The sequence below is a fragment of the Panicum virgatum genome, chromosome 1N (assembly GCF_016808335.1).
Source record: "Panicum virgatum strain AP13 chromosome 1N, P.virgatum_v5, whole genome shotgun sequence".
In the NCBI taxonomy this organism is placed as follows: domain Eukaryota; kingdom Viridiplantae; phylum Streptophyta; class Magnoliopsida; order Poales; family Poaceae; genus Panicum; species Panicum virgatum.
The window spans coordinates 42,239,439-42,254,902 of NC_053145.1; the positions used below are offsets into that span (position 1 = coordinate 42,239,439).

General features: G+C 46.1%; 1 non-coding gene across 1 annotated transcript; it reads right to left on the minus strand.

Annotated features, from left to right (window-relative positions):
• Positions 1–8,834: 8,834 nt before the first annotated feature.
• Positions 8,835–8,955, minus strand: LOC120657880. Its single transcript, XR_005668413.1, has one exon. It is a non-coding gene; the product is annotated as a U5 spliceosomal RNA (small nuclear RNA).
• Positions 8,956–15,464: the final 6,509 nt, after the last annotated feature.

Genomic DNA, 15,464 nt, shown 5'->3' on the forward strand with positions numbered 1-15,464 from the left:
ACCAAGGATATGGTAACCGACCGGACCGGACCGGACCGGACCAGACCCGTGCAGTCAGCACGCACGGCAAACCACCGGCCGCGGCGTGTCGAGGAGCAGGGGGGCTGGCCGCGCCCGACTTTTGGACTGGTCCGGCCGCCCTGACGCTTGCTTGCCCCGGGACCGATCGATCGATCGATCGCCTGTGGACGCGGCCTCCCGCCACCACGGATTTCGATTCGGGGCTGCCTGCATCTGCATGCGAGGCTGCGCGACGACGGTGGCCGTCGGATTCCCAGTTCCAGAAGCCACGGACTCTCCACGAGCCGCCGTGCGCGCAGCCAGCCGGCGGTGCGGACACGGCGGCGCCCACGCACTCGTCGCCGCCGTCCGCGTCATCCTCACCGAACTTGATTGCGGGCGCTCGCTACTACTACTACTCCTAGTTTCTTCGGTCCACGCAAAGCTATCCGCTTATCGCTTACAGGGTCGTGCAAGTGGGCAGCCGGCTTGCTTGCGTGCGTGCTTGCTTTACCCCGACGAAAATATCGCGCGGATCAGGTGGGGCGACGAATGACGTGGCGACTGGTCCCCGTGGCGATTTGGGGGTGACTACACAATGATTAAAGGACACGAAAACAAGGCATTGTGGATAAACATCAAGGCCCGCGCGCCTGTCTGGTCGGGTCCGTCGTCCACCGGCCGGAGGTTCGTCGAATCTCGCCACGGTGACCAGCGCTGCCATGGCCCATGGTCCATGGACATGCGTTTCGCCACGGGGAAGAACGTTTGGTTTCGCCAATAATCTTCACTGAAACCGTCCCTGCTGCCTCTGCTAGCTTCTGCTGCCAAACGCATCGATGGACGTTCCTTTCACCTAGGAGAAGGAAAGCTGTTTGGCACCAGTCCCTCGATAGTGATGGCAGCGACAGCAATCCATCCTCGACCTTGCTATTACCACTACTGCTCGGCAGATCCGATCCGGCGTGGTCGTGCGTCGTTAAGCCTCACATCATGAAACGTGAAGCTACCCCGGCTGCGCGCAGCGCGCCCCCCTGCGATGCCCACCATGAGGTAGCGCACCGAAAACTCGGTTTTATGTCCGGCAACAGTAGGAGATGTTATCCTGTCCACAATTCCTATATCAAGATCTGTGCCATATTATTCCATATAAGTGTATTATGCTATATTTACATTTTTATTGGCCTCGTATTTTCTGTTCCAACAGTCCGGCCTGCCGCGATTTGCAGTGTCATGTGAGACTCTATAGTATCAATCTTGATGGGATACGATAGGACAGCGCTAGCTGCTCAACTACATTTCAGCACTCATTTTTTTACCGTTATCTCTCCACCATTTGCTCTTTTTAACGTTTATTTGCACATCTAGAGAAGACTTTTTAATTAGCCGCTTAATCATCTCTTCATCATTTATTTTTTTTATTTTATTTTTTTACTAGGGCGAAATAGAGAGAAAAATGTTAAATATAATTACAGGTGGATAAGGTTGATTCTTGCACAGGATAGGTTGGTACATTCACCACTTATTTTTTTTTATTTTTCATTCCATTGATAACAAGGTTTATATAAATTACATTACATACATTAAAAAAAGAGTACTGCTATCTCAAGATACTGGTACCAGATACAAATGCTAAAAGCAGCCAACTATTGTAATCCTAGTACATCTTGCTACCTTAAGATTCTGGTACCAAGTACAAATGCTAAAAGCTGACTTTTTTAATCCATTTCATTTGTAATTCTTTTTAATATTCAATATACATCACATGCATTCAAAAAGTGTACATCCTGTTAGCTCGAGATACTGGTACCAAGTACAAATGCTAAAAGCAAATTTTAATCTGTAAATCTTTTCAATATACATCCTGGCACCACATCATCATTTGCTATTCGGATAGCAAACCCTGGTAGTACTGCCTTATCCCTCATAGCACACCTGAGCAGTGATAATAAACATTGAATTGCCAAAAACAACAATATAAATTCATCTCAAATGAGCAGATTAACTAGTTGAACAATGGCATGCCTTAATCATAGTACCACTTCAGTTAAGAATGCAACAAACCCATATAAGAATCATATGTTTAATCTCTCAAAACATATCAGTTGTGACAGCAAGGCGGCAGAGGACGGGAGCAGTGAGAGGCTGCGGAGTTGGCTGAGCCTCAGCGCGTCTGCAGCATGCCAAGCGAGGCACCAAGGGGGCGCGAGCAGCAACGCACCCGGTGGGAACGCGGGTCGGCGGGGATGGCGACCGCTACCCAGGGCCGGTCCTGAGTATTTTGGGGCCCGGGGCGAAACTAAAACTCGGGGCCTTTTTAGTAATATTAATAATAATACCATTGAACATCAAAGTGCACTAAAATTTTAGTATCGGATGTTTCTCTAGCATTTTGAGATATAAAGTCGTTGATAATATGATATCTTTCAGTAACTTTATTCTTCGCTCATAAAGTTGTCACATGACTATGCTGACTTTTTTTTTAAAAAAAGTTGGTAACTGAAAACTAGCTAGTGCAAAGCTACAAAAGTACCAAATCAATATAATTTTTTACTGTGTAGAATCAACTCTAAAATCCTAAAACAAATTATCCCTCATCTTTGTGCAATTGATCGATTCCCTCCGTCCCAAATTACAATTTTTTTTGCTTGATTAGATACATAGTTTGTACTATGTATCTAGTATAGTGTACATCTAGGTACATAGCAAAATATATGTATCTAGAAAATGTAAAGTGAATTGTAATTTAGGATGGAGGTAGCACATTGCAATGCACGTGCAGATCTCCGTGCACAAATAAAAAAAATATCAATTAATCTAATTGCTTGAGTCGGTGAGGATCAGGTAAAACTGAAAATTCCTACCTCCTCGCTTCCATCCGGTTCTTGCCTCGCTTGCTTGCATGTGGCCTTGTGGTTCTATGCTAGAATCGGCAACGGTGATTCAGTGAGACATGGACGGCTATATGCGGTGTGTGCAGAGGTCGGAGGCATTGGCGGATGCCGAACAAGCGATCACAACGCCGGCGTGCCGCGCAGACAAGAGCGCGGAGGGCGAGTCCACGAATCAGGATCAGCCACTGCCGCCGTCGTGACGAGCCAGAACCACCGAGTTCTTTTTTTAGTCACACCAATCGTGCCGCAAAATTAGAGGCAATAATCAAGGAGACTTACAGATGGCATCAGAGCAAGTATAACAAGAGACTGAGAGCCGACTGGGATCCGACGTGGGGAGGAGAGAGATCGAGCGGGCGTCTGCCAAATCGCCCGCTAGAAGCCGGCGAAAACACTTGCTCTCTCACTGCAACGCATTGAATGGACACGCTGCGACCTGGGTGAGCATGTGCTCCCAGCCGGCAGCCGGCCGGGACTATTATTCTTGCTCTCAGAGAGATGAGGAGACACACGAGCGTGGTGCAGACGCCAATCGTTTTGTCGCTCGAGATCTTTATGCAGAGTCTTTACATCTACCATATACACCTACCCCTGTCCCCTGCATACGTACCTGCGACGGGGCCCCTTGATTTCGGGGGCCTAGGGCGGCCGCCCACTCGCCCCCGCTCAGGGCCGGGGCTGCTGCTACCGGATCTGGCGTGGCGCCTTTGCTGTTCGGAAGTCGCGATGCACGCCGCCACCAACACAGAGCCCTCTTGCTTGCTAGGATCTGCAGTCCTCCATGGTCACCACCGCAATAGACATATACTCTTCACTGTCCAAATCCGGCGCCACCTGGTCTAATCTGTCAACCGCAACTGGGATGCCAATGTACAGAGCCGCCAGTGCCCTCCTCACTGACCTGGGGTGAGAAATGAGGGAGAAGAGAAATATGAGAGAGAGAGAGAGAGAGTGAGAGTCGAATAAGAGAAGACCACCATCATGTGTTGTACCCACCTGTACCGACGGACCGATCGTGCTGAGGGTCAGCTCGTGGCATGTGTTCTGCAATGGCGAGGTGGTGGAGCTCGTGACAGTCACGAACAAGGCGACGACGTCGAACTGGATTCAAATGATTTTGAAATTTTAGACCATGGCACTTGTCCATATAACCGTGCATCCATATGGATGAGGAGAGAACATAATCCGAGATACAGAAAGTGGAGCGTCTGGTATAAAGTGCAATATCTTATTTTATATATATACTCTCTCCATATCAAAATAGATGACACCGTTGACTTTTGATCTCAAGTTTGACCATTTGTCTTATTCAAAAAAGTTAATAATTTTTAAAAATCTTATGTACGACTCACTTCATCATCTAAAATATTTTAATCATGATTCATGTTTTCGTGTTTTTGCATACATTTTTTTAATAAGACGAGTGGTCAAACTTGTAATCAAAAGTCAACGGTGTCATTTATTTTGATACGGAGGGAGTACGTTACATCGTATACTATACGCAGTGACGAATCTAGCCCGAATCTGTACCTCCCTTCTCTTGTTTTTTCTCCCCTCTTTCTCTTTATTGTTTCATCCTTCTCTTGTTTTTTCTTCCCTCTTCCTCTTTATTGTTTCATCCCAAAATGAAAATGGAGCTTAGAGGGGTATCCATGGATCTTGAGAAGGTAGGGGGGCTTAAGCCCCCTAGGCCCCATTAAGATCCGCCCCTGACTATATGTCCCTGCAGATAGCCGTCACTGCTCGAAAATGGCACATTCGTCCCAGCATGTTAGTATCAGGTGCACTTTAGTCCGGTACTAAAGGCTCAATTTAGTACCGCACCCGGTACAAAAAAATATCATATTTGTACCGGACGGAGCCTCCACCCGGTATTAAAGTGACATGCAAACAAAAATCTACTGATGGAGGAGTGGTGGGTAGCGGCCTTATCTCTTCCTTTATCTTCTCCCTTTTTCCCTCATCTCTTCTCCCTTCTCTCAGTCTTTCCTTCTGATCCCTTCTCTCCTCTCTCGAGCAGGGAGCTCCCCAGCGCGTGGCACCCCCCGCCTGGCTGCGGCATGGCACCGGAGACGCATGCGGGCGGGTGCGTCCCGAGCCCGACGGCGGAGGCACGTGGGCGGCACGGCCAGGCCGCGGCGACGGAGGCACGCGCGGGCGTGGCCTGCAGCGCTGGCGGAAGCCGTGGCATCGGCGGCTCCTGACCTGTAGGCAGGCACGGGCTCACGGCCTGCACCGCAGCGGGCCCATGATTTTTTTTCATTTTCAGATATGTAGTTGAATGTTGAATCTTTTCTTAGGGAATCTCGTGTTGTATAATTTTTCTTATATTTATAGATCTTTATAATCTTGGCTTGAATGTTGTAATCTAAGTGAAGTTTTTCCGGCTCCTCATTCCTTTCTTTATGCTCTCAGTTTTGTTTCCACGCTGCTTATATTTTTTCTCTGTTCTTGAAGAACAAAAGTTTGTTCTTGTTTGTTCTTGATGAACAGAGAAAAAGATGGAGCAACGATGGTAGAAAGAAAACAAGTGTAGAGGGAAAAGGATGAGGAGCGGGAGAAGCAATCTAATTTTTTTTTGCGTGAAAATATCATTAGTACCAGTTGGTGTTCTTGACCAATACTAAATACGTCATTTAGTACCGATGGATGGTACCGGGTAGGGAACCGGTACTAACTAGGGATTCCCTCCCGGTACTAATGCCTAGTTTTCTAGTAGTGCGTGTACACCATCCCACCTTAAACTGACACCATTATCTCAGCATATATCTCGAAGTACAGATGGAAGGTCCAGATAACTTCTACCCTGATACCTTAGTACTACAGAAATCTTCATTCGTAGCGCATAACAAGGACGGGCACCGCCATGGCTCTCTTGTAGGATATTCTTCCCGCGGCGGTGCAAGTGAACCAGCACAACACACGGAACGGCCGCCCGATGCTAGTGTCCCCTCAGTCTTCGTCGATGCGGGGAAGCCAAGCAATGATAATCCCTGCCTCTCTCTAACCGAGTTGCTGCTTTCAGTGCCCGTCGACATCGACCGTCGCTGGAACATCGACGCCGCCGTCGTCCTGGCGGCTGAGCTGCCCCCATTCCAATTAATCGCTGCACTGTTCGTGTCTCCAATTCTTCGTGACGTGGCTAGTGCTGCGGATTTGAGCCGTTTCTGCACTGCACCGAACGGTGCCAGATCGGCGTCGTTACCCTGCAGCTGAAGGTTTCTGATGCCCTCTGGAGAGATCGTGAGTTCGATCTGCAGCGTGTATAGGCATATAGTACCTTTTTTTTTTGAAAATTCACCACAGTATAGGCCTCCGTCCAAGTAAAGGCGCGCAGGTCCACGTGGCCTGACCTGTCCGTGCATGTCGACATGTATTTATATGCTATACAACGACGTGCTACCGGCTTTATTTGGAGGCACTTTTTTTTTCAGTAGAACGCAAGCTCTATTTTTCATCGGAGTTTAAATAAAGAAACTAAAAATCCAAACCAAATTTCCTCTAGCAAGCACAGCTTGACAGCCAGGCATCCTCCTGTTCGCTAACGACGACGTTGTGTGTTGGAGCGATTCCTCGTATGTATGCATGGCTGTTCGTTGTCCCTGTTCTTGAGTGCCTCATGAACCTTAGCATGGCGACTCATCAGCTGAAATTTCACCCTGTTTCTAGGCCCGATTTCTCTCTAATTTGTGGTGCTGGTTAAAGAAAAGGAGCGAGACGTCGACATCTCCTGGGGGGAATCTAACAACTGAAAACTTATTTCGCTAACAATTTTTTTGCTAGGAGCGAGCAGGCCAGCTCTGCGTCAGTCCATAAACAATGGCGGCCACCACCACCGTTGCTCGTACGCACACCATAATGCCGCAGTTTAATCTGCTAATTAATCCACTTGGTTGTTCGAGCCAATTCGCTGCAATTATTGGCCCCCCGTACGCGGATCCTGCTTGCTGCGTCTCCCATCCCATGGACGCATGCAGTGTACGAGCAGAAAAGAAAAATGAATGCGTGCAGTGTTAGTCTTTGCGGGGCTCCGTTGTCGCGCTAGCTTGTAGATAAGGTTCTCTGGCGCTGATCGACGAACAGTTGAAGTCCAAGTGACAGTGAACGGCTCTTGCTTCAGTTGCTTGCATGGTCCATGATGTTAGCTGAAGGTTTCAGCAATAGTGACTGTCACGGTCGACCGCCGTCATGGCGTGGTTTTTCTTTTCAGACATATCTGGAAGAAGCAATGTGCTATTAATTGATAGCGCCTTCTCCTCTTCTTTCTTAGACAGCAAAAACCCAAAGCTAGCTTTCATGAACACCATCATGCCTTGATCTTTAGATCGCCCACACCCATATTGTTGGCTCATGGCTAAAACTCTGCTGAACGAGTTAGAACATGATCAAGGGACGGGGATATATTTGCCGAAATCCACAGATCCGGCGCACGGTCAGTGACACCAAGCGTGCTTACCTGAATAACGTGAATCCAAAGAAAAACTGAACTTCTTTTTCCCTTCGGTAGTTTGGTAACTGCCACTGGTTAGAAAGTCCTTTTGTAACAAGTCACTGGAAAGTGCGAGATTCCTGATACTACATCCTTTTCTCCGCAGCCTTTGCACCATCAGATCCGATCACTGTGCTACGTACGACCCTCCTAAAGATCAAACATCAGAGTATTCCTGGTGAATCTGTCTCTGACGCCACCAACCAAACAAAGCAAGGCAAAGCCGTCAGAGGGGTCAGGACTGTACTGAAGGAGGCCAAATCACTGTAGCGAGTGCTTGTGCTCTGGCCCTTTGGGGCAACGAAAGGGTGTGCTTCTTCAGTAATCAGCTTGCATCATGAAGGAAACAAAAGGCTGCCGACCGTGGCCCGATCAACATGGGCGCCACTGCCACTCGACCTAAATTGGCCATGACCCGACCTGACGCCGGTCCCGGTGAAAATATCAGCGAATCCCATCACCATCCAGATCGGGACGCAGTGCAGTTGTACCCCCATTTTCGCTCGGCATGCCCCCGTGTACTCCAAGCAGTTGCCTTGTAGGCTTCGCAAACAACAAGAGTACGTTGTACGACTGTATCAGGATACGAGGCTACCTGACGCGAGATGCAGCGCCGCGCCGTCCTCGTCGTTCCTCTGCGAAATGTCCGTACAAGCGTAAGAGCATGCCTGTGCTAGCTAGCATCTGGCTGCTGCTGGTGCTTGCTCTAGTGAAACGCGAGATGTCGCTGTCACGTTGTAAGAGGCAAATATAATAAGTGGGTACTGTATCATTAGTGGTGCTAGACCATGGATGCTTATCCTCAAGGCATAAGATAATTAATCCAGCGATAGCGAGGGAGATGATCGATCATGGATGGTTGGTTGGCTCGCTGCTTTCTTTGGCCTTCATTCAGTGATAGCATACATCCTCAAATATCTCCTCCTAGAGTATGACCCCCACTGTTGTACTATGCTACAGCTTTGTATAAAACTCGTTTCTCCGTTCTTAGAGCAGGTATAATGGGAGGCTGAGAGCCGGCGGTGTCCGCCGTGGAGGAGAGGAGAAGAGAGAAGCTAGCGGGCGTTTCGCTTACCGTCCGCTCTCCGCCGGCTGAGTGTTTGCTCGTGGGCCTACCGCCGGCAACAGCCGCAGAGGCGGGCGCATGGCGGGTGCTTGCAGCCGGCTGGTCGGCTGAGTTACTATCCTTGCTCTTAAAAGTTAAAACAAGTCTACAAGTTTCTTCCTGCCCTTCAGCTGCAGTGGGAATACAAGTTTGTCTTCCTGCCCTCCAGCTCCCGTGGTAACAAATACGTCAGAGCCCCCGTACGTCATTGTGTATCTTGTATATTCCCACTGCAGCTGAAAACATACAACAATAGCTAGAAACTAAAAGCTCGATAAACATGAATGGATTGACTAGTTGATTAGAATAGAAACATAATTTCAAAGTTTCAATTGAATTGTTGGGACCCTCCTCACAGAGAGAAGGAGCCCTCCAAAAAATAGGCGTATGCTGCTTGTTGCAGCGGGCACACGGTATTCTTTAGTAAAAGGCGAAAGAATAGTTCGCTCTGTGCCCACTGCGCAGCTGCGTGCTGTTCTCCGGGAAGCTGGGTTCGTCTAAATAGCAGGACTCGGCTTGGCTTTTAATTCGGCAAGCGGTGTGGGATTAAAACAAAGCGCCCCCCTCATGTAGTCATGTTGTGACGGCCGGACGGCCCACTGCAAAGGATGAGTCTCCTGCGTGCGGCCCGGACGCTACGATGCCAGGCACGCCGGCCCAAAGGCCGCGCGGCAGCCATTTCGCCCGTGCCTCCAGCCATTTGTACTGGCACGCAAAGTATAATCGAGTTTTCAATAGGCCTAAGCCCATGTACTGGCAAAGAGATAAACACAACTACTGCTCTGTTTGGCTTATGTTCTTGTCCTCTGCTCTGCTCCCCACTTAATTCGATACTCTCTCACTCTCTATGATAATAGCATAGTTGGATTTGGATAGTCCCATGCCTTTTTGCTTCTCCCAACGTCCATGCTGGCTATGCCGGAAGAAGTTGATGGCTGCATCCGAGAATAGGCAAGCCATTGTGTACTACTCCTACTGAATGGCATAACCTTTCAGCTTGAACAAGCTAGGGAATTGTACGTCATGGGACGCGTTGACTTGTAATTTGTTAGAACAAGCTAGGGAATTGGTGCAATCCTTGATCGTGCTCCTCACGTACAGAGAGACGCAGCTGGGGAATCGGGCCGAAGTCAAAGTCCATTCCCCCGGAAGACTTATCGGAAAATGAAAATGAACAACTATACGTGCCGCGCTGTTATAGTTTTCCGAAGAAGCTCCCACATATCGTGTGCGACCGGTAGGTGGATCAATCAGCTGTTTATCACCTACTAGCTTCATATGGGCATTCCAGTTTGACAGCGCAGACATACTTATGGATCAGAGTAGATTCATACATGCACATCACATGATGGTAGCTAGGAGCACCTTGATTTGTAAGCAAAGCAAATGAAATATTTGCAGAGGACATGCAGGGCCAACTAGAATTTCGTCATGTTCAACAATTCTTGCTGTCAACACCTACCACAAACCGTCCCCCGACCTTTTTCCGTCGATATACATAGGTTGGTGTTCTGTCAGAAATACAATAGCAGTTGGGGTTGTAGCTCCATCTGAATCTCTGATCGAGTAAGCTAGCTCGAATTTGATTGGACGGGCTGGACTCCATCTGACGCTAAAGCGACACAACACGGACAGATATTTTTCTTCTTCTTTTTTTCAGCCGCTTGGTAGATCCCCCAACCAAAGTTTGGTCCCGGCAGCGTCGCGATCCAAGTGCCAAGGCATGACTCCATGCCAAGCTCAAAAGCCAACACCAACCAACCATAGACATCAATGTCATGATGCATCCTTTTCAGTCAGCATATATGATTAAAGCATGCATGCACGCTTGGTGGATATTTCAACTCTTAACACGTCGATCCGACCCCAACTGTTCGATGGATTTTATCGATACATTTTTGGTTCTATAGCTGAAAGTGGCAGCGACAGACAGTGGCGAATCTAACCTGTGAATGTAGAGGGAGCTCATGTCCACTCTCTTCTTCTTCCTCCCCTTCTTTTCTTCTTTCTCCCATCTTTTTTTTTTCATTTTTTCATCCTAAAAATAGACTTCTAGTCGTTCAGATCACATATGTATTCACTTACAGTTGGATGAAGGTTCTAAAAATGCATGTCTGCTTGTCTCTAGCTAATTAGCACGTGCTAGCTGGTCTCTACCTTAGGCTCATAATTCCAGAAAAACAGCATTAGTAGTTTCAAAGGATAAAAATTCCCATGTCCACTAAATGATCCTTCCTTTTTTTTCTCATGGCCCCATCTGACATAGGAGAAAAAAGTCCAATTAGAAAAAAAAGTCTAGTTCACACCCTCGAACTATTATAAAAATTTGATTTTCAACCATCAACTACAAAACTGGATAATGAGGGCCATTCAACTGTTGAAATCGAACAAGTTTGCCCTTAGCGTGGTTTCAAATATAGTTTTATATTTTTTAAAATAAAAAATTCTAGTTAGATTAAAATAAAGACCAATTCATTTTAAATTAAGAAAATTAAAATGGGTACCAAATTTTTCTGAAAATGTGACATATCTATTATAGATCTATTTGAATCTTATTTATTTAAAAATAATAAGCATAACTACAAGCAAACAAATACTAGAAATATAAAAAAATTGGATCCGGATAACTGAGAAGTAGAGTGCCAATATATAGATTGGATTTCTAGAAAATTTTGGTATTAGTTTCATATTTTATAATTCAAAATGAATTACTTATGATTTTTAAAATTAATTTTGAATGTTTATAATTTTCATAGAATGAAAAAAACACCTTTGAAACCATAATAAGGATCAAACTTGCTCGGTTTAGATAATTGGATAGCATGAGTCATCCAGTTTAGTAGTTGAAAGTTGGAAATCGAACTTTTATGACAATTTAAGGGTATAAACTACAATTGAGAACAAGCAATTATGCTAGCATCTTATTTTTTTATTCTATGTGTTGCAAAAAGAAAAAGGAAAAGGTAAACTGTAAGCCATAGTATCAAGCCATGCCGTACCTCAACATGACCGGTGTTAATTAATTTACAACCGGCATTACCCCTCCGTATACGTGGCTGGTAGATTTCGACCACGGTGGATGAGACCCTCTGACAAGCACGGATACTCACCTGAGCCAGTCACCGTCCTCGAAACGGACCCTCATTTAAACCCGATATAGCCTACTCCCCCGTCCCAAAAAAACCGTAATTCTTTAACTCTTAAAAATTGCATTTGACTTATTACAAACCTCCGGTCTTATTTAACTTTCTTTTACAAATATTATCACTTTTATTATGACTTATTACATCACTAATGATATTTTAATAATATTTTATTTATCTTATAATATACATAAAAAATTTGAATAAGACGAGCGGTCAAACGCAGTTTCTAAAAATCAAAGAATTACAGTTTTTTTGGGACGGAGGGAGTATAAGACAGGTGTTGTTGCCGGGTCAGACCGTCCACAGCAGCCGGAGCATCCGGTGGAGCAAAATGCTCCTTTCCCTCCTCGTTCCCCGTGCTTTCCCCTCCTCATTCCCCGTGCCCCCACTGTCTGCAGTACCAAACAGTACATCTATAATAACAAACAGTTCAGTGCATTGCTCCTTCATTTCTCTGGCCGCTGTGGACGGTCTCACGGTCGCACGGCTCTGCAACCAACGCATCGCGTCACGACCCATCGCAACCTAGCTACGACCAAATTTAAATACTCACCTGCAGGGCCCCACCAGCCCACCTCCGGTAGCTATTTTGCACGAACCGACCGCGCGGCCGCCGCTTAGCCGGCGGCCAGCTTGGCGACTGCGCGAGAGGAGATGCACGACACGAGCGGCCAGCGATGATGCATGCTTCCGGCGGGCCGCCTGGCTGCACCCACCACCGCCTGGCCGCCGGTGCGCGTGGGCTTCGCTACGCTCCCGCGGCTGCTTTCACGCGCTTCGGCTGATGGTTTGCGAGGGCGAGGCCATGGAATAAAGAATCGTCGGGGGGCACACGCACTGACGCACACCTGTGACCAGGGTTAAAAATACCGACCGGACCGGTCCGGTTCCGGCCAGTTTCAAACAGATCCAAATTTAAAATTCAAATTTGGATTCTAAAAAATGAAAAATCCTAAAAATACTTTAAGTTGTGATGAATCTAATGGTGTCAATTTTTTTCAAATATTCGTTCATTTAGTATATTTTGCGAGCATTCGAAGTTAAACAAAAAAACGTGCATACAAAAGTATACAAATACAATGTAAAAATAGTACAAAAGAGGGTTGGAGGGTTCATTTAGACTAAAACATGTTATATAAACATTCATTTAGTATACTTTGCAGGCATTTAAATTTAAACAAAAAAATTTGAATTTGGCCGGTTACCACTCAAACCGACCGGTAGCTACTCAAACCGACCGGTAACCGGTCAAACCGGTCGGCTAGCCGATAAGAACTGGTTGAACATAAGTTTTTGGTTTGGATTTTGAATTTAGCCGGTTTTTTCCGGTAACCGGTCAAACCGGTTCGGTTTACCGCTACCGGTGGGCGGCGGTTTTGTCCCACCGGTCGGTAAAAAAACCTACCTATGACACGCAGGGTTAAAAATCCCGACCGGAACCGGTCCGGTTTTACTGGTAACCGGTCAAACCGGTCCGGACCGGTTTCGGTTCCGGCCGGTTTCAAACCGGCCCAAATTCAAAAATTCAAATTTGAATTCCAAAAAATGAGAAATTCCCAAAAAATTCCTAAAAATACCGCAAGTTGCGACGAATCTAATGGTGTCAAATTTTTTCAAATATTCATTCATTTAGTATACTTTGTGAGCATTTGAAGTTAAACAAAAAAACGTACTTACAAAAGTATACAAATACAATGTAAAAGTAGTGCAAAAGAGGGTTGGAGGATTCATTTATGCTAAAACATGTTATACAAATATTCATTTAGTATACTTTGCATGCATTTGAATTTAAACCAAAAAAAATTGAATTTGACTGGTTACCACTCAAACCGACCGGTAACCGGTCAAACCGGACTGGTAAACCGGTCAAACCGGTCGGCTAGCCGATAGGAACTGGTTGAACATGAGTTTTTGGTTTGGATTTTGAATTTGGCTGATTTTTTCAGTAACCGATCAAACTGGTCCGGTTTACCGCTACCGGTGGGCGGCGGTTTTGTCCCACCGGTCGGTAAAAAAAACCCTAGTGACACGTCGCCTCGCGATGCTCATGCACGACTAGCAAGGGATAGAATAACCAGGATATGGTGGCTATCAGTGGCGGAGGTAGGAATTCAAGATTGAGTGTGCATACGTATTATCGAAACCGAACAATCATCGCACATAAAAAAAAGAGCTTCATGAAAATAAGGTTAAATTTACATGATACAATACAAATAGTTCCTTAATCTATTATCCATACAATAAAAAAGTTACAAATTAACTCGACGAGGTGGCTTTTGAAAACGGGAGATGATGTCTTCCTCAGCAACGCGTAGGAAAAATTCCTTCTCAATAAATGGAACCAATCAATCATTTAAGTATTGATCCCCCATGCTATTTCTTAGCTTGTTCTTCACAAAATTCAAAGCTGAAAATGCCCTTTCAACACTTGCTGTTGCAATTGGTAGCAACGACACTAATTTCAAATCCGCAGATTCCGCGCCCGCTATGGCCGCCGTGCACTCGGCTGCCACAGTCGCCGGCGGTGCAGCAACATCAGGCATGGCCCTGCAGCTGCCGCCGACGCCGATTCGCCCTCCGTTCTGTGGCTCCGTCAGATCTGCTGCCAGAGCCAGCAGCCAGGTGCCGGCCGCCGCCGAACTCCAAGGGCAAGGGCCAACCCTAGCTAGCAGCAGCAGAAAATAGAAGATGAGAGGAGAGGTCGATTGAGAAATGAGGAGAGATCTCGTGGAGAGCCCCGAAGGGGATTGGCGTGAGGGTGAGGCAGTGTAGCTGAGATAGTAGGCCAGTCCACGGGCCTAGTTCTCTAATTTGGGCTCAAATAAACACGATCAAACTCAGTTAGTTATCTATATATATATACACACATACATACTTGCTAAAATTTTTTTGTCTAAATTATTGGGTGTACATCTGTACACCCATGCACCTCAATTGGCTCCGCACTGGCTATCTGATAAGTTTTTATTCTGTGGTTCCCCCAACAAACACGGTCAGGCAGGCAGATGGATCCACCAGGAACGCAGTGACGCGGCGGAGTTTCTTCTTTACCTGCCGGCCAATGGGACCCGTACAGTGCATTTCCGCTGGAGAGTCAACGGGTTTTTGCAGGGGATGGAGGATGATGGACTGCGGGTAACCATGGCATGCATGAGGTGAGTTTTACAAAGTTGTTTTATTTGATTAGTTCCGACGTTATCTTCATGGAAACAAATAAACTTGTGTAAGTTGGTTGGTAGGAGTATGTTGTAACTCACTCGATGTCATTTTATAAATTTTGCCAGATATGAGTATATTTGAATTTCTTTGCATCATGTCTTTATTCATAAGACCAGTCTCAGTAGTCGTTTTATAGACACAGTTATCAAATTTTCATTAAGACTGGTCTAAATTATGCATACACAACATTCGACACTATTACAAAACCATCAAAATCATGTCATGTTGGGTCGTAAATTAGGTGGGATGTAACTTTATTCATTATATCTAACTGTTTATATGTCTTGACAAGACAACAAAATAAGATCGGTACAATAAGCTCGAGCTATGACTATTCTAATCAAATACATTCTAAGTCGAGCAAAGGCGTTGAAAGAAAAAAGGCTAACAAATCTCGGCATTTCCCTTAGCTCACCATGACTTTGGTCTTTGCCAATAAGGCAACAAGGCAAATTTCTGTTCCTCCTCTGGATCCTGTACACTCCAAATCTAAGAAATACCATTCAAATCTACTCACACTATTCAATTCGATTTCGCCCCTTTCACCAGGAATTGAGAAAAATATCATCACGGAAAAAAATGAGAAGCAAAGTCAACACGAGGACTCCGGC